The sequence below is a fragment of the Rattus norvegicus genome, chromosome 1 (genome assembly GCF_036323735.1).
Source record: "Rattus norvegicus strain BN/NHsdMcwi chromosome 1, GRCr8, whole genome shotgun sequence".
Taxonomy (NCBI): Eukaryota; Metazoa; Chordata; class Mammalia; order Rodentia; family Muridae; genus Rattus; species Rattus norvegicus.
This window is the reverse complement of record NC_086019.1, coordinates 233268989-233296372: the sequence shown is the minus strand read 5'-3', so window position 1 is coordinate 233296372 and position 27384 is coordinate 233268989. Positions and strand designations below refer to the sequence as shown.

General features: G+C 40.0%; 1 long non-coding RNA gene across 1 annotated transcript in view; it reads right to left on the bottom strand.

Moving 5' to 3' along the window:
• The window catches only part of LOC103695057 (uncharacterized), a 150615-nt gene that overhangs the window by 96050 nt on the left and 27181 nt on the right, over positions 1-27384 (bottom strand). Inside the window, exon 4 of the long non-coding RNA XR_010061236.1 lies at positions 12571-12736. This is a non-coding gene — a long non-coding RNA (uncharacterized LOC103695057). The remainder of the gene's footprint in view (positions 1-12570; positions 12737-27384) is intronic.

Here is a 27384-nt window from a genome sequence, read left to right as displayed (position 1 = left end):
AATTCCTATAGATAAACAGGGCCTCAAGTGGAGGGACAGGGTTCCTAACCCATAGTCAAAATGTCTGATTCAGAAGTATTCCTGTCCAAAAGAACTGCAGGGACAAAAATGGAGAAGAGACTGAAGGAAAGGTGGTCCAATGATTGGCCCAGCGTGGGATCCATCTCATGGGAGGGCCCTAAGGCCTGACACTATGCTATGATCTGCTTACAGACAGTAGCCTAGCATGGCTGTCCTTTGACAGGCCCTACCAGCAGCTGGCTTAGCTTTCTAACCCCATATGTTCCAAGCCTTCAAGCCCCATCTTTCTCTCCCTCTCCTTCCTTTAATCACAGCTTTAAGATATAATTAGTAAGGCTATAAGAACAGTTATTAATCAAATAATGTCCAGAGAAACACATCAGGAAAAAAATGAGATTTGTAGTACAGTATTCCTATGCTGAGTGCTTTGACATAGACCACCATAATTGAGTAAAAGAGGTGTCATGGGAGAGAGCTAAGGCTGTTAAAACCTGTAAAGATAAAAGTGCTCTTGCATATATAGCAAGGTCAAGAAGTTGTCCCAGGTTTAATTGAGACAGTGTTATAATGAACTTGACAGAACCTAGAATTCCTTAGGCACCAAGGTGCTGAACAAGCCTGTGAGGGATTATTTAAATTAGGTTACCTAAAGGGGAAAAAATTCACAATGGTTGTAGCAACAGCATTCTTCTGGCTGGGGTCTTGGACTCCATAAAAACGAGAAATCAGGCTGAGTGCCAGCATCTACTGCTCCAGCTTCTTAAATACAGATGGAATGTCAGTGGCCGCCTTAAATTCTTGCCATGTTGACGCTCCTCCATGCTGGACCATACCCTAAAACTGTGAGCCAAAGTAAGTATTTTTTCCCTGAAGTTTCTAACGCTGGGGATTTTGAAGCAGCAAGTACGCAACTAATGCACACAGATGAAATACTGCCTTTTCTATGTAATATGGTTTCTCAAGAGACATCCTTATAGGAGGAAGCCAGAAGAGGGAGACCAGTCATCCGAAGCATCTATACTATCAGGTATACGGTCACTGTTGCTACGTGAACCACTATTGCTAAGGAACATGGCTTTTCAGTGTCAACTAGTGATGCCCTTCAATCCACTGCTTCTAACACACGGGAGCAAAAGGGTCAAATGTGTTGGAAGCAGGCCAGTCAGTCCAGGTACTTTTCTCCTCTCAGACTTCCATGTTTGGCGTGTATTCTTTTGGACTACTTAGAGGTATTGTTCAGAATAGCCAGTGTTTTGTGCTTTAGAAATTATACCCAAGTCTGCTTACATTATAAAGAGCAGACAGTTACTTTTCAAGCTTCGGAGGCAAGAGTACATGAGCAAGGCACTGGTCCTCTCTATTGTCCAGTGAGAAGATGCTTTCTGTTTCCAAGATGATGTCTCAGTGCAACATTGTCCCAAGGAGAAGGATTCTGTCTTCACATGACTATAGGTGCAAAGATAAGTCACCTGAATACTGTATGAAGACTCTTTTTTTTAAAAGGGGGGGCATTTTAATCTCATTCACCATAGAAGGACTTTTGGGACCAAGATATCACTGGGATCATAGTCTAGACTCCTCCTGGTCCTTGTGGTCTCTGGCAAATGAACAGCAGAGAGTAGTGTTCGTGATAGGCAGTATTTACTATTTATTACAGGGCAGAGTAGAATACACACCTTTGAAATGAGAGCAGACTATGGCCAGCAGCCACTATCCTGATCTGTGGTGTGAGAAGGCTTTATAGGATTCTCTATGGGCTCACTATGTGATGGCTCATACTGACGGTTAATATAACAGGCTCTAGAATCACAGCAGAGATGAATCTTGCCCATGTCTGTGAAGAATTATCATCATTAGGCTATCTGAAGTGGGAAGATGCACACAAAATTTTAGGCAGTGCCATTGAATAGACCCAGGTCCTGGACTGAATGAAAGAGGAAAGTAAGACGAACTCCAGCATTCTCAATTATCTGCCTACTGACTGCAGACACTACGTGCCCAGCAGCCTCATGGTCCTAACGCCATGTCCTCCCGATCTTAATGGACATTCCCCCAGACTGTAAGTCAAAATAAACCCTTCCTTCATGAAGTGGCTTTGGGTAAGTGTTTCATTGCAGTGATGAGCAAAGTTTCACCAGCTATAGAACAAGCAGATTTCACCAAGAGCTTTAGTGAACCTGTTCTAATCGATGCTTACCAGAAGGGACAGTGGAGTGAGGGTCTTTGTTCCTTATCGGAAAGTCTCCTACTGCATAGTTATCTTACAAGGTTTAGCATTCCTGTCACGGGGTATACTACTTACTCATTAATGAAATCTTGGGCAGTTCAGGGTGAAGGATGTGACTCTGATTCTATCTTTCCCAGGGGTAATTAATGTTCACTATTCCAGTCCTTTATTTTTTAGACTGTTGATTATGAGAAAGGAGTCTAGTTTCCTAATTTTCCAAGCATGATATCTACCTAGCTATCTACCATAATTACCATTCCAAGGGTCCACTTGTTAATATGTCTTTAGTGGTTTTAAGTATTTATTTATTGATTGATTCATTGATGATTGATATTTTGACTTGACAGTTTGGGAAACTCCATCACTAAGCTAAATGCCTAGTCAGTCCTGGCTTTAGGTTTTACAACTTAAATTTTGGAGAAGACACTTAAAACCCACACATTCTTACTTTACTCATAAAGGGCTCTATAGGGTTTCATAGTTTACATTCTAAGCTTGAAGCTCTACCTATTTTTGGAATTCTTGCTATATGAAAAACACCTGGCTAGTTACTATGGAGGAGATGACCAAATAAATGTGATCTCTCTTCTTCATGAGCCCATGATGTCTCAATGAGAAGACAGCATAACGTACACAAGGTGTGGCTTGTGTACACAAGGCAGACAGTAAGGGCTGTATGGGGTCTGGGCTTCTGTCTTGGGGATTCATATGTGTTAGCATTCTGTCTAAGCTCCACCCCCACAGTTACCTGCCAACAACCAGGTGTGCCTAACACTATAAAAAGGACTGCTTGCCCCCTCCTCACTCTCTTACTCTCTCACTAGCTATCTTGTTCTCTCTTGCTCTCTAGCTCCTCTCTTCCCCTCCCCCCCCACATTCACTTCCCTCCTTCTCTCCACATGCTCATGACTGGCTTCTACTAGTCTCTTGTCTTCTCTTGACTTCTCTTCCCTTCTCCCTTCTCCCTTCTCCCTTCTCCCTTCTCCCTTCTCTCCTCTCTCTCTCTCTCTCTCTCTCTCTCTCTCTCTCTCTCTCTCTCTTTCTCTCTCTCTCTCTCTGTGCCCCTATTACCCTCTTAACTCCCCTCCCCATGCTCTGAATAAACTCTATACTATACCATACCATTGTGTGGCTGGTCCTTCAGGGAAGGGATGGCTCAGCATCGGCCCACAGAGGCACCGCCTTACCTGACACTTCACTAAACCTCCTTAGAACATACCCCTCCTTTATCTTTATATAAACACATCAAGGCGCATCTTTTGAATTAATTTTCTCAGATTTGTTTTCCTGAAGGCAGAGACTATGTTCATATTTAAATATGTTCAACTTTTAAAAACGTGTACTTTGAAAATGTTAACCTCTCTGTATCACCAATATACTTTTTTTTTATAAATTTATTTTTTAAGATTTTATTTTATTGTATGAGTACACTGTAGCTGCCTTCAGACACACCAGAAGAGGGGATCAGATCCCATTACAGATGGTGGTGAGCCACCATGTGGTTGCTGGGATTTGAACTCAGGACCTCAGGAAGAGCAGTCAGTGCTCTTAACCACTGAGCCATCTCTCCAGCCCCCATATAACTTTAACTTTCACATTAAGTTTAGGTCCCACACCAGTTTTAGGCACACACACACACACACACACACACACACACACACACACACACACGCCGTTCTATCAAAATCCCCCACCAAAGTGGTACATTTGCTTCAACTGTAAACCTAGAAGGACATATCATAATCACCCAAAAGCCACACCAAGGTTTTACTTTTTATACCTTCTAAGACCTGAAATTTTGAATAGGGAAAAAGTTTCTTAGGGTTTTTTGTTTTGTTTTCATCTTTTTTTCATTTATGTAGATAAAAGTAACTATTTAGTCTGGGCAGTCGACAGACCATGATTTCAATAATGCTATACTATGTCTAATTTAAAAATCCGCTTCATGCTCAGCCAGGTATTCCTGGCTAGACAAGTCTCTGAAATGTAGACCCTCTATGCAAATTGCATTTCTTTGTGCTCCCAGGAAGAACCATTCTAATTTCTTGACTGTTGTGCTATACTCCACACTCAGTGAACTGTGGCATGCCCAGACGTGTTGATTTAAATGGATTTTGTTGAAATGTAACACTAGATCTCTAACACCTGTTTGCATTTCCATACAGACTCAATAGGAAGGATGTGCCATTTCCATGCAGAACATGCAGAATAAGGTCCCATTTTTCTGCTTCTGACTGAGGAGGGAGACGCAAATTCTCTTTAACTTCTTTGTAATTTGTTCATTCAGGTAATCTTTCATTCATCCATCAGGCTGTGAGCACCTGCTCAGTACCAGACCCTGTGGGTAGTCACTGGTATGCAAACTGGCTACTCCAGCAGTAGGGACAAGACACATTAGCAAAAAATTTGCTTCTCCTGAAATTGATACTGATCCTGTCCACAACAGGAGGCCAGGTGTGCTTTGCCAAGTGGCTTACTTTGTTTTGGTCAGGCAATAAATGTCACATTAAGAGTGTTTATTCTGGAGTCCTATATTCACAGGATATATCTGTCAATGATTAATTGTGTCACCCTGGTAAAGTGATTCCATTTCTTATCTATAAGATGGGGACAATAATTATATGTAGGCAAAGGAGTTTAAAGAAAACTACTGTCTGGCAGATAACAAGTATTCAATATACACGTGTTGGCTTTTATTCCAGTCTTTCTGCATTGAAACAGAATATTTGTATATATCGTTGTATGGGTGTATTTGGCTTATTCCATGAAACTGATAAAAATGAAGCATTTCATCCACTCCCCTTGACCCCTGCATCTCATTTCTATTATTTCTAGACAAATTCTAGGAAGAATCTTGATTCAAGATGGAAAGTGGACTGAACAGAGATAAAGGAAATCTCCAAAAGGCTATCAGGATACCCAGGTCAGAATCACAACACATCATGTATTTATAATCAGAATCACAACACATCATGTATTTATAATCAGAATCACAACACATCATGTATTTATAATCAGTGCAGCCTGGAAATTCCTACTGTACGAGTAAAGCTGGGATGTCCAGCTCATTCTAATGTCAAAAAACTGGTTAACTTGCTCCCAACATAGTCAAATGTGTTGTGCTTTGTTACTCTGGGTCCTACTTCCTGTTGGGCCCATCAGGTTGACTAGATTTAGATTCCCTTGAAGATTAATGACACATACATCTGGTTGTTTCTGAGAAGGTGCTTCTAGAATTGGAGAAGACTCACCCAATTTGTTTTTGTTTGTTTTGTTTTGAGATTCTTGTATCTTACCCAAAGTTTTTCCACATTGTGGAAATTCATATAGCTCCCAGAGACTCCATTTTATAAGCAGCTTTTGACACCTTAAAGATTGAGACTGACTCAGTACCTGATTGGACACTTGAATAGCACCATCTGCCAGGCACCATCTACAGAGCACAGACTGATTAACAATTTATTCCTGGGAATACACAAGGTGACATCCTATGCTTTATTTAGAGTAAACGAGAGTGTAGGAGTATAAGAGACAGCTGACTCCATTTTTCTTTTTTAGTTAAGCAATATGAGACTTTGATCATATCCTTAACTAGAGGTCAACTTGGTTTTTAGTTTTAGTTTTTGCTGTTCTGATTTATTCTTTCTTAATAATCTTAATAATGTGAATTGCACATTGGAAATTGTTTCCATTGTTCCAAGAATTGATTGACCATAAAATGTTTCTTAGCATGTTAACTGACTGAGCATAAACCTATAACATCTACCTTTCCCATGATCATAGAAATATTGCTCATTTGCAATAAAAAGGCCTTTCTGTTTCTGGTCTGAGCCACTTCATTCTCCTACTAAGGGGGATTGGTTTCTCTGCAAAAGTAATTTTTTTAACCTTGTAATATCTCAGTGTTAGCTCCTGGCTTTTGACACCATAACAGGAGCACATGGACATAGTTAAATCATATCAGGAAAACCAGACCCACCAGACTGGCACACCAGACTGGCACACCAGACTGAGGAGAGGAGCCTAGACCTCATAGTTAACACTGTGATAGCGATGGTCTCGTTGTTCTGTCATTTCTCCACTGACGGAGAACTCTACACTGTTCCTGGTCCCTACTATTGAAAAAGCCTACTTGATTTGTTAACTAGATCATTATCTCATCCACAAAGAGGACTTTACATTTCAGTTAGTACCCTAGTTCAGGTCTCTTTGAAATCTCTTTAACCTTGTGTAGTTGCTCTGAAACCTAGACAAAAGTATTCATGTACATTTTTTAAATACTATGGTCAAACAACCATGCTATGAGCTAGAGGCCTAGGAAGACTGAAAAAGGCCAAAGTAGAAACGAATCTGGCATTCTTCCCCCTCAGCTAGTTGCCTACTAAGAAGACCAATGTGCCCATTGCCCTGACCAATACACACAGGAAACTGTGAACCAGAATAGTTTCTCCCTTAAATTGTTTATGGCAAGTATTTGGTCACAGTTATTGAAAAAGTTGACTAATGCTAGTACATTGATATTGAAGATGCATTGACAGGTATTTTCTTTCTGGTCAAACTAATGGAGTCTGTCAGGGAGATACACTGTTGTCTCCTTTAAGAGTTAATTGTGTTGAGCAATCAATCACCTGGATTTAAAAGCACCTCAGGGAAGGGACAACCCCTCAGGAAGGCAGAGTCACCCAAAACCATGCTAAAGAGGTAATGGTGGATAATTATCCCTTTAGTGAGATAATGCCATTTTCCTTTCTAGGAACCTGGTTCTCTGTGCAGTCCATACAGACTCTGCTATTCTGAGTCAGAAAGGCACAGCTTTCTCCTGTGTTTCTTTCATTTTGAAGCTGGCCAGAGCTCATGTGTGCTTTGTTCGCTATTTCTGGCTTTTTCACTGTTTCTGGGAAGCCCTCCTCACTATGCTGCTGCTTATCTTCTGCTTACAAGTGATGTTCTTTACCCTTCCTTTTCTCCCTTTTCCCTCCTCCAGGCAGGTGCAAAGATTTACAACTTGCCTACCCTGAGGACTTTTTTTAAACTCTAATAAAATCATCCTTAAGCTTTACTTCTCGGTTTGCTCTTAAATTATTTTACTAACAAGACTAAACTCCAAAGGGCTCCCTAATTTCTCTGCTAACATGTGGTAACTCTGATGGAATTATCCGAAAAAATTCAGGTAACAATACACTACCCAAATGATTAGCTAATTAACAGAGACTAGTGTGAAGAGAATAAGGGAAAACCAAGGACACACAAATCAAACAACCTTCTGATCAGAAATCTTTCTGTAGGTTAACGGGAATGTGTGACAAGCTATGGATGTCAAAACCACAAGAAGTGACTACTGCAAGAATTAATTACCACTCAGATTGATCTCCTGGTTATGAATAAAATACAACTCTCCAGAAGCCCCATTTAAGAGTTTGTGTCCATGGTGGCTGGCAAGATGGCGTTGATAAAATCCCTCCACTCCACCTGCCCACTAGCCACCAATGAAACTCTCCACCAGTCATATTCTTCTCAAGTTACTAGCTTCATTGAGTGCCCTAAAACGGGCCCTTCTACACTTACAACTCTCTAAAACAGGTTATCATTTTACATCACTGGGGAGCTGTAGACAACATAGATCAACACCCAGATGTGCTCAGTATCACACAACTAGTTAAGCCAGAGTCAGACTTTTAAAATTATATTTGATCCATCCTCCCAACTAGCAAATGTTGATCTGTTCTTGATGAGAGAAAAAAAAATAGGTTAAATTATCAAACATACTGATTCCTACTTTATGTAAATGATCTTGCCCTGTCTATAAAGTAGTAGGAAAATATCTACTGAGCATTAAAAATTATTTATATGTAAGTAGAAGGAATACAAGTGATTTTTATCTTTCTCAATTGTAAAGATTATTTTTAAAATTTTCAACAGTTGAAATATTTGCTTTTATAATTATTGTGAGTAAAAAGGTAGATACACATAGGTGGTATAACAAGTTATATTTATTATAATGAGAGACATCCCACAAAGTTCACATTCTAAATTCTAACCTGTGGTCCTAAGCCTATTCTCCCAGGGCTGCTCATCTGTGCTACATTTCTTAGCTTAAGGTCAGGTCCAGTCTCTAACAGAAGTCTCTGATTTGAGGGTCAGAATCCTGAGGGATACTGTCCAGTCACAGAGCAAATCAATGTGGCATCTCTCCTGCTGTGCAGAACAAAGCATTGTTCTTGGTCTCTGCTAAGATACTGTCCAATGAGCACTCTGGGTTTCTAGGACTGGGTCTGGGTATCTTGAGTGAGTGATATCACTGGGTTCTGGTTATTAGGTGCAGCCTTGGGTGAAGTGGGGATCCTGACTAAGCAATAACATGTCTAAAAGGCATTCTTTAAAACGATGCTCAGTATAATAAAATGGCACACAAAATGCAATTCTGAAAGAGAAATTAGGTTATGAACAGAATACTGAACTAGAAGTTCAATGGAAAGAATGTAGTAGTTAATTAGTCTTAATTTTCCTCAGGGTCAAAAGGAGAAACGTAATTGAATGGCCCCTAGGACCCCTTATATCTTTAGCTTAGTGTCAAAACCCCAGGACCCCCCAAAACTTTCACTTGAAATTTTAATTCAATCCACACGCCCTTAAGTTTCTTATCTGTCCCCCCATTTACAGACTTGTCACTAGGCCCCATCTAGTCTCTGTGCAAAGGATTTTGCTGACTCCTTGATTTTTTCATTTAATTGACACAGACAACTTCCTGATCCATTGTGAAGCATAATTAAATATAAATGGGAACATCATTCAACAAAAGCTAGAAATTCACTACATTAAAAAATTATAGTTGGAAGTTTTGTTACTCACTGCTTCAGGAGAGCAACCATGGGCCTTGAGGGATACCCTTGTCTCTTAGACCCCAGTTGCCTAATGTGTAGAATAGGAGGTCAGACTAGACTTGTACTGTCTTAATGGGATGCTGAAATTGAGATCAACATTAATTAAAATTGAACATAATTAAAAGTTAAAAACTCAAGTCCCTTGTTACACCAGAGACATTTGAAGTGTTTGATATCTACATGTAGATGGTGGCTATAATATGAGATAGATTAAACAGTACAACATCCCCACCCTCACTAGGTGGAGTGCCACTGAGTCCTGAGAAGATTCAGAATCCTGGTTTAGAGATGGAAACGAAAGCTCAGGGATGCCATGATGACTTGTCCAAGGCCATATCACACTCAGAGTATAACCTTTTCAATTTTGAGATTTCCTTCTGTATTATATTCCACAGCCTACCATATAACAGAAATACCCCCAAACCCTGAGGGTGTTGAGGCTCCCTTCAGCTGCTCATTATCATGCAAGGTCCCTATAGAACCTGTGGTAACAAATGTGACTGATGGAGCAGAGCAATGGTTATACCACTGAGCTCACAGGATGGTTCAGAGTAAGCTCTGCAACCTTAAAATTAATAATAGAACGGAGCATTTTAAATCCATATCAAATATTTAAAAGAAATAAACACAATAAGCAAAAAAGTGTATACTTTGGAAAATCAAGTATCAAGACATGGGGGACAGGCTGAGAATTAGTCAGTTTTTAAATATTTAGAAATTCATTTAAAAGGGGGGCTTAGCAGTTAAGCGTGTTTGCTGTCTTCCAGGAGATCCAAGTTCAGTTCCCAATACCTGTGTTGAGTGGCTTATAATCACCTATAGCTGCATCTCTAGAGGATATGAGTCTTTTTACTTCTGTGGCAACTTATAAAGCATGTGGCATATACCTACCAGACAATGCATAAGCCTAAATAAAATACATTTTCATAAAAATTGATTTTAAATATTCCTTATCGATATTTTACTTGTATACGAGGCAGCATTATATTTATATTCAGCCCTCGAACCCCATCTTATGCCCCTCTCGCTGACCCTCTCGTTCATGCTGTAGTCCCCTTTCTTGTCTCATGTTCCTTCCTTTTTCCCCCTTTTTTCTAGTTTAATTATCAGGCCAGTTCCAATGCAGACAACCCCAAGAGTTCTGTGTATTCAAGATGGCAATGGCCATGTTATAGGAAGATAGTGGTCTTTTGTCTTCCTCTCATCCTTCAGCTCCAGAGCCTTTCTACTCTCTCCACTATGGCTCTTGAGCTTGGGAAGGGTGACACACATGTCCTCTGTGGAGCCAGGCACTCAGTTGTCACTTACTCTCAGAACTTTAACCAGTTACAAGTTCTCACTTTGACCACTGCCTACTGTCAAAAGAGGCATCTGACCATAGCCGAGACCTGCCTATAGATAGGTCTTTAGAGATAGCTATAAATGTATAAATATAAGTGTTCACAAGGCAAGTTATCTACATTTACATTTGTAAAACCATTACTAAGTTCTCCCTAAGGGCTTATGGTCTCTCTAGCTGTAGTCTCTTGTAAAGTTCCATACTGCCCGCACGTATTCCCTCCTACTGAGTCTGTTGCAAATCCAATCAGGAGGAAATGGATGGTTCCCTTTACAACATTCATGCCACTATTACCCTAGTGGACCCATCTTGCTAGGCAGTTCAAAATTTTAGCACACAGGTTCTGCAACTGAGTGTGATCCTTAATGACTTCTCTTTCCCAGTAGCCTCCATAGCAACTTTCAACTGTATGAACCCTAGGCAGCAAGGAGGAAGCTCCCAGCTTAGCATCATCTTGGTTTCTCTGGGTCCCATATTCAAAGTATGGGATGACTTTATCAGTAGGTTCTTACTGCCAAGTTCAGGAGTGTAAGTTGATGTCATTGTGCAGGTGAAGGCAGGTACAAGATAGAACGAGGCCTGTCATTGGACAAGAAGAAAGGATGGGCAGGAGAAAAGTTTTAGAGAGGAGGAGACCTGAGCGAGCAAAGAGGGAGCAGCAGAGAGAACATGGAGGCAGATGTTAAGATTTCTCTCTGCACATTTACAGGTTGCTATGACTATTCTTAAGGGATGGATGTGTACAGGATTTTGTGTGACTAGATGAGCAAACTATATCTTATCTAGGTGGGTGGTTTATATCCTTATCAATTGGTTGTAAGTTAATTGTGTGGATGTATTTAATGTACATTGAGCATTTAACACATAAATCTGGTTGTTGGGTTCCAGTTTGCTGAGAAGTGATTTCACCGGGTTGTTGGGAATGTGAACAGAGTCTATGACAGGAAGCCATGCTAAGCGATAGAATGCTTGGGGCTAGCATGGTGTGGGGCCACACTAGCACGGCCCACGGAATATGATGTAAGTCTCAGGCATGGAAACAACTGCCAAGGGGATAGTGTGTGGATGCCATAACAGAAAAACAGCTAGAGTGGGAACTCAAGGGAACCAGGTGGAAGCACTTTTTTAATTTTACCACAACACTAGTGGGCATCCAAGAGCAATGACAGTCACTTGCAGTGTTTTGGTAGTCTCTCTGGGGCTACATAACCGACAATTCACAGAAGTATCTTGAACGTGGCACTGGGGTTTTAGGTTGAAAACTTATGACTTCTGAGAACAGTGTTAACCATTCGTGCAGAGTTCTCTATTCTAGATCCCACCCCCCTTTCTTTTCAAAATAGGGTTTTCCTGTGTGACTCTAGCAGTCCTGGAATTCACTCTGTGGACCAGACTAGTTTCAAACTCAGAGATCTGCCTGCCTCTGCCTCTTGAGTGACAGTATTAAAGAGATATCACCAAAGCCTGAGCCTTTTAAAGACTATGTAAAAAGTTATGGGGTTCTCTATAACTCTTCCATATAACTTTAGTTTTGGCTGATCATCCATTTCTCCCATTAGCCTACCTCCATTCCCTTTAAAACTCTCCTCCACTAGTGTTTCTTTCTCTGCTTTCATATTATATGAGTACTATTATCTTTCTCTTGCCTCTACCCCAAAACTCTTGGTTTCATTCTTGCTGCCCATCTTCTATTGATACACACTCTAATGTAAACAAAGCTATCTTAAAAAATTGAGTCTAAGATCCACACATGATGGATAGGATTCACCTTTCCAGGACTGGGTTAGGCTACTTCATGTAGTATAATATTTCCCAGGCACAACTACTCTTCTTAAATTTAATACTTTAATTTTTATTTTGTTCTGAATAGAATTCCACTCTGTCATTATTCACTTATCAATTAATAGACATTTAGGCTAATTCTACTCTTCAGCTATTGTGAACAGGGAACAAATGAAAATGTGTGTGTGGCTATCTATAATAGAGTATGAAGTCAATGACTGCTTCTCACTAACTGTTATTTGCCTCTCTGTTCTAGTTTTATTATGTTGCTTAGATAAAAACACTATAAGCAAAAACAACGGAAAACTCTTTTTACTTACGTTTCCAGATCACTGAGAGAAGTCAGAGCAGGAATTCAAGGCAGAAATCATGGAGAAATGATGTTTTTTGGCTTTCTCCAGGGCTCATGCTTAACTGGCCTTCTTATGTTTTAAGCCAGGAGTAGGTATCTATGGAATGGTGTTATGCACAGTAGTCTGAATCCCACTGTATCAAACAACAATCAAGAAAATAATCAAAACAATCAATTAAGGCACAGGCATGCTCACAGAACAATCTACTAGGTAATTCTTCAATCTAGGCTAAATCAAGTTGACAAAGCTACATGGAACACTTTCTGAATGGCTTCCCCTAGTTTTCTCAGCTTTCTTTCTTTCTTTTTTTCTTTTTTTAAATCTTTCTTAACTTGAGTATTTCTTATTTACATTTCGATTGATTATTATACCCCTTCCTGGTTTCTGGGCCAACATCTCCCTAGTCCGTCCCCCTCCTCTTCAATATGGGCTTCCCCTCCCCATCCTCCCCCCATTACCACCTTCCCCCCAACAATCAAGTTCACTGGGGGTTCAGTTTTGGCAGGACCAAGGGCTTCCCCTTCCACTGGTGCTCTTACTAGGCTATTCATTGCTACCTATGAGGTTGGAGTCCAGGGTCAGTCCATGTATAGTCTTTGGGTAGTGGCTTAGTCCCTGGAAGCTCTGGTTGGTTGGCATTGTTCATATGAGGTCTCGAACCCCCTTCAAGCTCTTCCAGACCTTTCTCTGATTCCTTCAAAGGGGGTCCCGATCTCAGTTTAGTGGATTGCTCCTGGCATTCGCCTCTGTATTTGCTGTATTCTGGGTGTGTCTCTCAGGAGAGATCTACATCTGGTTCCTGTCAGCCTGCACTTCTTTGCTTCATCCATATTATCTAATTGGGTGGCTGTATATGTATGGGCCACATGTGGGGCAGGCTCTGAATGGGTGTTCCTTCTGCCTCTGTTCTAAACTTTGACTCCCTATTCCCTGCCAAGGGTTTTCTTGTTCCCCTTTTAAAGAAGGAGTGAAGCATTCTCATTTTGGTCATCCTTCTAGAGTTTCATTTGTTCTGTGCATCTAGGGTAATTCAAGCATTTGGGCTAATAGCCACTTATCAATGAGTGCATACCATGTGTGTGTTTCTGTGATTGGGTTACCTCACTCAGGATGATATTTTCCAGTTCCATCCATTTGCCTCTGAATTTCATAAAGTCTTTGTTTTTGATAGCTGAATAATATTCCATTGTGTAGATGTGCCACATTTTCTGTATCTGTTCCTCTGTTGAAGGGCATCTGGGTTCTTTCCAGCTTTTGGCTACTATAAATAAGGCTGCTATGAACATAGTGGAGCATGTGTCTTTGTTATATGTTGGGGCATCTTTTGGGTATATGCCCAAGAGAGGTATAGCTGGCTCCTCAGGTAGTGCAATGTCCAACTAAAGATGTTGAACATTTCTTTAGGTGTTTCTCAGCCATATGGCATTCCTCAGCTGTGAATTCTTTGTTTAGCTCTGAACCCCATTTTTTTATTAACTTGAGTATTTCTTATATACATTTCGAGTGTTATTCCCTTTCCCGGTTTCCGGGCAAACATCCCCCTAATCCCTCCCCCTCCCCTTCCTTATGGGTGTTCCCCTCCCCATCCTCCCCCCATTGCCGCCCTCCCCCCAACAATCTAGTTCACTGGGGGTTCAGTCTTAGCAGGACCCAGGGCCTCCCCTTCCACTGGTGCTCTTACTAGGATATTCATTGCTACCTATGAGTTCAGAGTCCACGGTCAGTCCATGTATAGTCTTTAAGTAGTGGCTTAGTCCCTGGAAGCTCTGGTTGCTTGCCATTGTTTCTGAACCCCATTTTTAATAGGGTTATTTGTCTCCCTGCGGTCTAACTTCTTGAGTTCTTTGTATATTTTGGATATAAGCCCTCTATCTGTTGTAGGATTATTGGTAAAGATCTTTTCCCAATCTGTTGGTTGCTGTTTTGTCCTAACAACAGTGTCCTTTGCCTTACAGAAGCTTTGGAGTTTTATGAGATCCCATTTGTCGATTCTTGATCTTAGAGCATAAACCATTGGTGTTTTTTTTCAAGGAATTTTCTCCAGTGCCCATGTGTTCAAGATGCTTCCCCACCTTTTCTTCTATTAGTTTGAGTGTATCTGGTTTGATGTGGAAGTCCTTGATCCACTTGGACTTAAGCTTTGTACAAGGTGTAAGCATGGATCGATCTGCATTCTTCTACATGTTGCCCTCCAGTTGAACCAGCACCATTTGCTGAAAATGCTATCTTTTTTCCATTGGATGGTTTTGGCTCTGTTGTCAAAAATCAGGTGACCATAGGTGTGTGGGTTCATTTCTGGGTCTTCAATTCTATTCCACTGGTCTATCTGTCTGTCTCTGAACCAATACCATGCAGTTTTTTTTAATCACTATTGCTCTGTAATACTGCTTGAGTTCAGGGATAGTGGTTCCCCCAGAAGTCCTTTTATTGTTGAGGATAGTTTTAGCTATCCTGGGTTTTTTTTTTGTTATTCCAGATGAATTTGCAAATTGTTCTGTCTAACTCTCGAAGAATTGGATTGGTATTTTGATGGGGATTGCATTGAATCTGTGTATCCCTTTTGGTAAAATGCCCTTTTTTCTTTATTAATCCTGCCAATCCATGAGCATGGGAGATCTTTTCATCTTCTGAGGTCTTCTTCAATTTCTTTCTTCAGAGGCTTGAAGTTCTTATCATACAGATCTTTTACTTGCTTGCTTAAAGTCACACCAAGATATTTTATATTATTTGGGACTATTATGAATGGTGTTGTTTCCCTAATTTCTTTCTTGGCTTGTTTCTCTTTTGTGTAGAGGAAGGCTACTGATTTATGTGAGTTAATTTTATACCCAGCCACTTTGCTGAAGGTTTTCATCAGGTTTAGTAGTTCTCTGGTGGAACTTTTGGGATCACTTAAATATACTATCATATCATCTGCAAATAATGATATTTTGACTTCTTCTTTTCCAATCTATATCCCCTTGATCTCCTTTTGTTGTCTGATTGCTATGGCTAGAACTTCAAGAACTATATTGAATAAGTGGGGAGAGAGTGGGCAGCCTTGTCTAGTCCCTGATTTTACTGGGATTGCTTCAACTTTCTCTCCATTTAGTTTAATGTTAGCTACTGGTTTGCTGTATATGGCTTTTACTATGTTTAGGTATTGGCCTTGAATTCCTATTCTTTCCAGGACTTTTATCATGAAGGGGTGTTGAATTTTGTCAAATGCTTTCTCAGCGTCTAATGAAATGATCATGTGGTTTTGTTCTTTCAGTTTGTTTATATAATGGATCACGTTGATGGTTTTCCGTATATTAAACCATGCTGTTGTTCTTGGTGGTCATCTCATGGTACTGGAATCTTTAAAACACTGCTGTCTTCTGCTGCAACTGAACTGTACTTTCACACATAGCTTCTCTCATGCTCTTTTCATGGTGCTAAGCCTCAACTTCTCTGCATGACCCCTTCAGTCCTGGGCCTTCAACTACCACTGAGGCTATGCCTTCACCAATGGCCTTTCCTGGCTTCTCACAGTGTCAAGCATCAGCTGCTACCCCTTCATGTTTCAAAACCAGTACTGGATGACTCATATATTACCAAGTCTAGCTGCCAACAGGAAGTAGGTACAACCATGGCTGCCTCTGGAACACAGTTTCTCCATGCTCTCAGGAAACACTTCCCAGAAGATTTCACCTCAGTGATGCTGGTCTCAATCACTGCTAGTTTCTTAGCTCCAGCCAACCAGCATCAATCATCCCAGTAATGCAAAGGTTTTGCTTTAGTGGTTCTGGTATCTAGTTGATCACAGCTGATTCTTCAATCTCAGCTAACCAAAACCACAGAATCTTCACAGTCGAAACAGCAACATCCCTGATAAGTCTTTCATCTTCCCTCTGAAATTTCACAAGTCAGGCTTCCATCATTTGCGCTGTTCTCAACATTATCTTCCAAGCTCCTACAGAACATCCCACTCTTAACATCCCAATGGCTCTTCTAGCTCAAAGTTCCAAAGTCCATCCACAGTCTTCCCAAAAACATGGTCAGGCTGTCACAGAAATCCCCCAGTCCCTGATACCAACTTCCACCTTAGTTAGGGTTTGACTCCTGTGAACAGACATCATGACCAAGGCAAGTCTTTTAAAGGACAACATTTAATTGGGGATGGCTCATAGGTTCAGAGGTTCTGTCTATTATCATCAAAGTAGGAGCATGGCAGCATCTAGACAGACATGGTGCAGGCAGAGCTGAGGGTACATCTTCATCTCAAGACTGCTAATGGAAGACTGACTTCCAGGCAGCTAGGATAAAGGTTTTAAAGCCCACTCCCACAGTGACACACCTACTCTAAAAGGGCTACACTTCTAATAGTACCACTCCCTGGGCCGAGCATATACAAACCATAACAATGGGTAATCAAAAGCAATTGTTAATGCAGACATGACAAAGGGTCTATTCATTTCTTTTTATTTATTCTTTTTTTTTGTCTTATGCTTGTATGTCTTATAGTCCTTCCTGTGGTCTAATCCCCTGCCTTTCCAAATGGTGAAATGCAGTGACTTGCTCAGTTCCCCTTTCATTTCTCTGGATGTTTCTCTCACAGTATAGACTCTTGTCCTGGCCCCTGACTTGAAGGACTTATATTTCCGTTGAAATAGTGAGCTATGAAGACTACAGGCAACTCTGCTGGAAGCTTCAAATCGTGGGTGCCGGTAATTCTGGCATGTGCTGCCTCCAAGCTCCACTCTGTCAAGACTGAAGCAATGCTATGACATTCTCTGGCCACATCACCGTCAAGAAGAGGCTTCCTCTTCATTGACAGCGCACTAGCTTTCATCAACGATTATAGCATCAATTATATTTTCATGTTTTATAATTTCAAAGCAAAAAGAGAAGAGAAGAAGCTCAAATAGAGTTTCTCCCCTAAGAAGTGCAGCAGCTCCATTTCTTCAATCAGCATGGTGCCTCCTATTCAATGCTGAATCTGACCCATCTTTGTACAGACTTCTGATAGATACTCTTTCCTCCATGACTGTCCATCAGAGATATCCTATCCTCTCACAAGACTGGGTATAATATCAAACCTTGTTGACCAGAGCAACACGCCTTTACAACAACAACAACAACAACAACAACAACAACAACAACAACAACAACAATGTTCCAGGTAGCTAGGAGCAGGGAAAGCATGTCCCTGCCTAACTGCACTTGTGCGAGTTGCTTTGCTATGGTGAACTTGAGAAAATAATTTTTCTTAATCACTGGCATTCTCAAATACCTTTGGTTCCAAATTATTGTTCTGCCTCAGAAACTCCATTTGCTTGATGTCAAGAGTCTGTGATTTAAGTCTGTAAACTCCCTGGGATTCAGAGAGAGGGCAGTTGCTCTTCAATCCTGCCAGCCACTATATCCTGGCACGTGTGTATTTGTAATGACAAACCGACAGTGTTTCTGTACATCTCTGTGATCCTTCAGCGCGGTGGGAAAGCCAATCTGAGCTCTGCACTCTCAATCACATTTGGAATAGGAACATTTACTTGGCCAATCTTGTTTCCTCCACCATTCATTCATGAAGGAAAGCAAGTCACTCAACTAAATTACATATCCCTGACTTGTGTAAATACATTGTTTGTGCCATGAACTAGTTAAGTTGACAGGGTTCAGCTAAAGGGCAAATATCTGTTAAATTAAGAGTAACAGAATCTACTCGGGGACTACTTAAAAAATATTCTTAAAAACCAAGTCTCATAGGTTTTACTAAGTATAAAATGTTTCCTGATTTTGGGTAATGCCACCCATCAATATGGTGTCATTTTTAGGAAACAAGAGGAATGTAGTGCTAGAGAACAGTGAGAGCTGGTGGGCTTGACTCCTAGAGAAAGGATATATATATATATATATATATATATATATATATATATATATATATATATATATATATATGCATGCCAATATCTGGAAGCCCAACAGCCTTTTTAAGAGCATTCATCACTCAATCAGAAATGATTTTGTGTTTACTTTATATGATTCCAAAGCATGGGGGGGGACAACAAAAATCCAATCTTGAAGAGCTCAGAGCATGGATCTGGGTGAAGGTCTAAATTACTTTACTTTCTGGTTATAAGCTTAGGGACTTGCTCTAACATACCAAACCAACAACTAGTAGTACTCCTGACTCTAGAATACACAAAGCTTCACAGTGGTTAGAACAACAGATAGATCATTAGGTGTATTCTCTTTCCAAACAACAAAGAAACTGTCTTAAATCAAAGATGACATCTAGCTAAACAGCTACACAATGTTAGTTGATTTATGCCAATAAACAAGATCCTTTAATTTCTTTAACTTTGCAATGCAGTGTCTTACAATAATTAGCCTCACTGCTAAGAGCATCTTTGATGTTATATAGCCAGTCACTACAGAATATTTAAAAGGCTATATTGTTTGGCTGCTACCCATACAAGAAACTATTATTTTCTTTGACTGGTGACCTACACATAACAGCAAGTAACATCTCATAGTTTTTCTCCAGAAGTTTCTTGAAGTGCATTTTATTTAATATTTCCCCAGTGGGTGCTAAGGTAGTGATGGGTTCAACTGTTTTCTTCTTCCTTGAGTACATGTTGAGATGTGTCTAAAATAAATTGGTGTCCTGAAACAAAAACTTGTGCAGTATGTTAAAGTTAAAATCAATTAAGTTGAAAACATGAGAAAAGAAATTAAAATTGGGAGAGATAGCCTGTCATCAATAAATAAATAGTTAAAAATCAACCCCACATTTAATTGTGAGCTTCCTGGCAGCTTAGGTACAATGTGAAAATAAAATTGTTTCTCATTAATCAGAGGAGTGGGGAGAACAATATCCATTCATTAAGAGAAGCTGAGATTTATCTCAGTATTTAGAAACAAAATAATACAAAGAAGGGCTTACAGAGTAAGTATTTTACAATAACCTCTGTAGTAATGATAGAACTAAGTTTCTTGAGAGTAGAATGTTTGTTACAGGTACCTAGTGTCTCATCTCATTCCATATGGTGCATCTGTTATATGGTGCTAAAATCTAGAGTAAACAATGGTAAAGAGAAAGTAAACATCCGCACACAGCATAGAGAACTCCATCCCAGGGTGGGTAAAAAGAGATTCAGAAATGAGGAACTGGGAAATATGGCAGATGGGCATGCACCAAAATTTTCTTAACTGTATTTGAAAAGACAAAGGAGCTCATGTTAGTGAGAGAGGTTGGTATAAAATTCACAGAGATAAAAATGTAGATGATTTCAATGAACTGAACTCTTGGACCTAAGAAACCAGAAACCCAATGTGCCAATCAAGGCTTAGAAGTCAGTAGTTGACAATGTGTAATCCAGAGAAATCTAAAGAACTGGAAATATAAGGAAGCCAGTGCAGAAACAGAAAATCTGTGAAACAACTCCATTTTCAGGGTCACTTCCCAACCCTCAGAGCCAAGGAACTATTCCTGCCCCTTCCAGGAGCAGATGTCCCAGACTAAAAGAAAACAATCCATACTTTGTCAAAAGCTTGTAAAGGGCAAGCCTTGGGTACCCTCTCCCATTATAAGAGTTAAAACAAAGAATCATTAAGGGAAACTTGAACCCATTAGCTTTGTTCCCATTCTGGGGTATAACTGCATGGCTCCTTAAAACACTGACAATCCAGAATGCCTTTGCCAAGGAATGGGCTGAACCAGGAGATTGTCACACCGAGTAATCACTGAACAAAATGGCTAGGCTTACATAGACATCCTTGTGTATGCCAATATACAGTCAGCCAGCTCCATAGGTAACCATTGCTCATTCTTAAATGTAAACGAAGAACTGGGGAGAACTGAGGATCACAAGGCAGTCACAAGAATCATCTCTCCAAAAGGACAAGACAAACAAATCATAGTTAAAAGGAATATCAGTAGCTTAAAGGAAACAAGCAGTATGTGGCACAGAAGAAAATGGCAAATATGATTATCGCCAAGTTTTAGCAAAAGAGAGGGCAAGGGTAGCACAAAATGAGAAATGCATCAAGATACAGTGAGGTATGCATGTATGTGTGTGTATATGTGCATTTGCATGCGCGCGCACATGTGTGTGTGTGTGTGTGTGTGTGTGCGCGTGCGCTTGCGCTTAAGGTAGAGTTAACCAAGCTCATAAAATTCCAACACAGCACTTAGAATAAAAACTTGAGGGAATTTCCCAAGGAATCAAGGGAACAACACAAAAAGATGGGAAACAGAAGATGGGAAGGTAAGGAATCAGGACAGCTAGTATCATTGCTGAGATTCAGAAGGGAAAATTCAGGAGAATAAAGGGAGAAAACTACTGGAGAAATTTCATAGATTTGAAGAACATGAAACTCGAGAATCAAGAAAACAGAGCAAGCTCCACAGTGACCAGGAAGCAGGGAGACGACTTGGGTTTTAACATTCCAGCCAGCAAAACTGAGAACAAAGGAAGGGTCTGCTAAGTTTCCAGAAATAACACTTTAAAGTGCAGACGAAGATTGAGCAATCTGAATGCAAGGGGCTCTTCAGTCAGACACCAAAGAAAGTTTAAAGCCATATTGCCAAGATTCCAGTGTCCATCATAGAATCCCACAGTTAGCTAAATAGCAGTCAAGAATATAATTATTCACTCATCCTAGGGGAGGGGAGGTGTCTATTCTCCGGGAGCCAATGGACAAGTTGCTATACTTAACCATGCTGCAAAACTATGAGAGGGGAGAGGAGGGAGGACGGGCGGGAGGGAGGGAGGGAGGGAGGAAAGCTCTCAACAGCAGACCAAAAAAAAAAAAAAAAAAAAAAAAAAGAGAGACCACCCCAGGTGGAGCCACTAGAGATCTCCACAGAGTCTAGAACAGCCATAGGAGAGGGTTCAATGATACCCCCGTGTCCACAGGAACAGGAAGTTAGAGTTGCTGACAGAATGCCTTAAAAATAAACACGTAGGGAGTTGGGTAGATGGTTCAGCAGGTAGGAACACTTTTTGAGCAAGCATAAGGAACCAAGTTCAAATCCCCAGCACCTTTGTAAAAGTTAGGTGTGTCTGGTCATGTACCTGAAACCCCAATACTTAGGGGGTGGGGAGAGAAGTAGGAGGCATAGAAAGGATTGCCAGGGCTTTCTGTCAGCTAGGCTAGATCCTGAGACAAAGAGAGATTCTCTTTGCCTCTGTATTTTAGGCTATTGTGGACAGTGTTGCTATAAGCAAGGTTGTGAAGAGTTTCCTTTGAGATTTGCTTTTCAGTCATTTGCATATAGAGTCAGGAAAGGAATCAGATGCAATAGGACTGAATATTTAAAAAAGTACATCAGTTAATTTTGTTAAGTATTTTGAAGGACAGTCATACAGTTTACCATAAGAGCATTCTATATTCCATTAGTTTCTCCAATTCTATCAACCTTTATTCCATAATTTTCTCATAGTTGGCTGAGATGATATCCCATGTGGCGTAATTTGCATGGCTTTGAGATTTAGTGACATTAGTGTCTTTTCAATGTCTGATGGCCACACTAAAACCATTTGCGGAACATGTGTAAATCCTCAGCCTCCTTTAAAATCAGGTTATTTGCTTTTTATTGGTGTTCAGCTGCAGAAACTCTATTAACACCCTGGATATGAAGTCTTAGCACATGTGTGGATTGAAATATTTTCTCCCATCCTGGGGGTGGTCTTTCAATTGTGTCCTTCAATCATACAAGCTTTGATTTTGAATCAGTGTAATGTGAGTACCTTTGTTATCTCTGCCTGGGCTTTAGAGCATCATATCCAAGGACAGAGTGGCAGATCTAATGTCATGAAGCATCACTTCATTGTTTTCTAAGGATTTTATAGTTATAGTGTTTTATATATATGTATATATAATATATTATATATAGTATATTATATATTTGTGTATATATCTATCTTAGAGTGTATCAAAGAACTAAAAAATATGTATGCATATACATTTAAAGTTATATACATTTATGTATATGGTAGCCTATTGTGTGTATATGGTGTGTATGGGTCTTTTGCAGGTGTTTGCCCGCATATCTGTCTGTGTACCATGCACATGTTTGGTGCCCACAGAAGCCAGAAGGAGCATCTGATCCCCTGGAACTGGAGTTACAGGCAGTTCTGAGCTGCTGTGTGGGTGTTGGACATCAAATATGGCTCCTCACCAGGAGCGGCAAATATTCTCAACCATCAAGCAATCTTTCCATTCCCCTATAGTTTACTTTTATATATCTTCTTTGATTACAATGCTTATTCTGATCAAATTTAAATTACTTCCTATATTTGCCATTTTGTTAACTGATTTATTGATTATTGTGTCCCTTATTTTTCAGTCCCTCATTTTCTCCTTTTCCTCCTTTCTTTGTGAGCACTTGATCATTCTTCATGATGTGATTTGATTCCCTTATCACAGATTCTATACATATTTATTCTGTAGTTACCATGGGGATTGTATATGATGTCCTCCAGTTACTACAATCAGTTGCAAACTGCTAACAACATCGATCCCATATGAAATATTATTCCTCTAATGATCGATTCCTCTTCTGTCATTGATGTCACTTTATACATTTGTATGTATTTGAGCCACATGTTCTCATAAAATATTTATAATTTTTATTGTTCTGCCTTATAAGATCCATGCAAAGATAAAAATTCCAATATGATCTAGATATGATACCCAGTGATATGACCATGAAGCCCCTGACCTCCAGCAGATACAGGAAAATGACTGCAGCCCAGAAACAAGAGCTACTTGACAGACAGCTGTTGTCTTTGAGGAGAATTGTGACTTTGTAGTTTTATTTATACTATTTCCTCAAACTCTCATTCCAAATCCGGGTGACAGAAAATTACAGCTCCTCAGAGAACAAACTTGGGATTGTCACCAACACGGGATGTTCTAGGGAAAGATGGAGGACTTAAGTATGAACTCAGTTCAAATATCCAGCTGACTGACAAGACGCATTTACACACAGGACCCTGTAGAAAGCTCAACAAGAAGACAGGCAGAAACTAAACATCTGTCTACTCTTAAAAGTCAGCTCCATCTCCTGATGAGATCCATGAGTTTAGGCTTTCAATAAATCCATTCCTAATCCATGTATAGTTTCAATGTCAAAAAGTTAAAGTCCATGGGAAGGTAGGAGAGCTCAGTGGGTAAAAGCACTTGAAATAAAGCCTGGCCATCTCTGGTTATATCACCAGGACCTACATGGCAGATCAAGAGAACAATTTCTATAACTTATCTTCTGGCCACCCCCTGCTCATGCACGATTTCCTTCCTGGGAGGAGAAAATTGGGGTGAATAATTTAGAGGCAGCCACAAAAGCAGATATACTACAGAGAGGGGGAAGATCCAAATTCTTAGTATAAATATTCTCAGCCCCTCAATTCAGTGCTAAACATTGATGGCACAAGAAAGATAGCCAGGTAACCATGCTAAAAACCAGCACCTTATGGACTAGCAATGTTGGCTCTTTGCTTAACCATACTTTGGCTCTGGTTTAAATCTCTAGCACCACCGGCACTCTGAAAGAGGAGGCTGGAGGATCAGAAGTTCTGCTTTATTCTTCTATTCAATAAAGAGTTAAGTTGGTTAATTAATTAACTTAACATAAGAATTTAGCTATTAAGCTCCTTTAGAAGCACCTCAAGTTTGGTGAAGGGTGATATAAACTGTTCAATAATGGAGAATTTTCTCAGTCATCAAGCATATTGAGGAGAAACTACTTACAAAAACCATGAGTTAGAAACTTGAAAATGGGCAGTGGGAAACCACTGGGTACTTAATTTCTTTTTAAAATTCAGTAATGCAAGAGGAAATGTTTGACAAGTTAATGAGTGTGTGCTTTTTCTTACCTACAAGCTCATGAAACTCAAATCTGGGACAAGCACACATTATCTGTGAATCTGTTTGCCATGACCCACAGAATGGCAGGCTCTCTGAATTTAGGACACAGGGAGTAAGATGTGAAGGGCCTCTTGAAGTCCTGGACAGTGTGGGTCACAACCATCATTATTTAGAATAGTGTATGTCATGAGAGTCCTGACCAGGCATCAAGAGAAGGAAGGTTGGCAAGACCTAACCCCTTGTTTCCAAGTAATTAGGATTTGGATTTGAAACTGAATTTGTATGTGCACTAGTTTGACTAGAATAGAAGATGGAAACCTCCAGGACTCAGAAGTATGATTGGGCTGAACAATCCTTGTGTTAAGGCCATTTCTTTTCAACAGGTCATTTCCACCTTTTCTTCTTGGATGTGGTCCTCCCTACAAAGTCTTCAAAGAATAACTCAGTCCCAATAAAAGAGCCCTTGGCAAACCCCACAGATAATCTTTAATTTGGTAGGTGTCTGTGTTCTCTAGTATTCTGTTTCAAATCACATCTTTCTTGGAAATACTAACTCTTAGCATGGACCCATGAGAGCTGGGATCACTCATAGCATACAATGGGCCCTTGAACATTATTTGTTAAAGGAATCTGCAAATATTTAATTAAACTAAGAATGATCCTAGATAAATTAATGTAGTCCAGAATAAAATGGAAGAAGGTAATTGAAATAGTGTTAAGTGTTACTTAAAAAGTGAAGAAAAGGATGCTGCTGAGGAGGACCCTGTCAGCCATTGCCCCTGTGCCTTCACACTTTCCCTCACTCACGGCCCCAAACCTTGGAGAACACACATGTAGCAGAGTGTCAAAGAACTGCTTTATACATTTATAAAATAGATATAAACAATTATTGAAAATTTTGACTATCCAATAGTAATGAAACTAATTATTCTACTGGATTGGAGCAAAGGTAACAGATATTTTTTTTCTGTACTGTGGAAATTTGCTGTTCAGTATTGAACACGTTCATAAATAAATACAGTTATATTGGTATCATCTTGATGCACATTTCTTGCTTCATGGGGTTTTTTTGGATAATGACTTGATACAGCTTATTTTGTGTTTATTTTATATGATGGAAATGATGTCGGATGCAAAGAGAACTTGGAGGATCCATAATTAATTTGCCCTCAAAACCTTCTCATGAACCTAAAGTGCAGCTGTGGTTCGAAAGCAAAGAGGAAGGAAGCCTTGAAAAGGAGTCATGCTGGCTACTTTGCCAATGCCGAGTCTCATATAATGACAGCGGTATGGGGTGCTTAAGAACTAACACCTATCACTCAATGGTCGTTGGGCAGCTGAAGCAAACTTGAGAGGTGAAAGAGTTCAGAAAGTCAGTGTCTCGTGAACTGATCAAAATATGATGTTATTGAATTTGTATCCTCTCCTATTTTATGGTACAAGGAAGCCCTTCCCAGTTAGATTGTGAGTCAAGATGAAAATCTGACTGTTTTAACAACCAGCTATGACTAGCTCGGTGGTTGGATCAAGAAACTCTAAAGTCCTTTCCAAAGCCAAATTTGTACCAAGAAAATGTCACAGTCACCGTTGGTGGGTCTGTTCTGCTCTAAGCACTCTGAATCCTGGCAAATCCAATACTTGTAATTGATGAGACACACTGAAAACTGCAATGCTTACATTGGTAAAAAGAAAGGACCCAATTCTTCTCCAATGCCCAAGTGGACTTCCCACAACCAACACTTTGAAACTTGACTAAATTGAGCTATGAAGATGTGTCTCATCCACCATATTCCCCTGACCTCTCATCAACTAACTATTACTTCTTCAAGCATACTGGCAACTCTTTGCAGGGGAAAACACTTCCACAACCAACAGGATTCAGGAAATGTTTTCCAAGAGTTTGTTGTATTTTTTGGCATGGAGCTAAAAGAATATATTAACTTTTCTCTTTGTATGTCTTCGTGTGTGTGTGTGTGTGTGTGTGTGTGTGTGTGTGTGTGTGTCCATTTGAGTACAGTGTGTGTGGAGTCCAGAAGTGTGTTTGATCCACTGGACCTGGAGTCTCAGTCAATTGTGAGCCACTTGACATGGGTGCTAGGAACCAAACTCAGGTTCCAGAGCCAAGCGGCATGTGCTCTTAACCATTGTGCCATGTCTCCAGTCCCTGAGGCATGGCTTTTTATGCTCAGGAGCAACCTTATTTCTTGTTGGCAAAATATGTTGAGAGTGATGGCTCCTAGTGTGATTAATAAAGGTGTACTTGAGCACAATTGAAATTCATGGTCCCAAACTGAAATTTCCTTTGCATCAACCTAATAAAATATGTATCAGTTATCTTCCTAATTATTTATCTATCTACCCATCTTTGTATCCATAGCAAATCATCTGACCTAGCTAAATAATAATTTCTGATGAATTCAGCATCCCTGCCTTTATTGGGGTAGAGGTAGAAGTCTTCCATGTGTTCACATAAGGAGGCTGCTATAATGGTTTGTGGCTTCTCTTCATATAGAAATGAATGTTTCCTTAGGTATCTATGTGGCTACTCTGAACAACTTGAAGAGACTCACCTTCACAATGCTATGATAGTGCTGGGTCAGCTTACACCTCTATAGCAGAGTCATGTGTCATATTCCTGTAAAAACTCACAGAATTTACAACTAAGAAAGTCATATACGTTGGCCCTTTATCTTTAGTATACATATATATTGACTGTATTAATTCTACCAATCTGGTTGCAATTTAGGCGCCCAAGTGATGTGGTATCTCATCCGGCAAAGGCAGATTATATGATAAGATGCTTGGTTAGGACTGAGCATTAAGAGAAATTATTAATTCAAAATTATATATATATATGAGAATTAATTGTCAAAGATTTTAAATCATCTAAATCATGACTTTCTTTATGTTTAGTGTATTGGGGCAAAGTCATGTAAGACACATTGA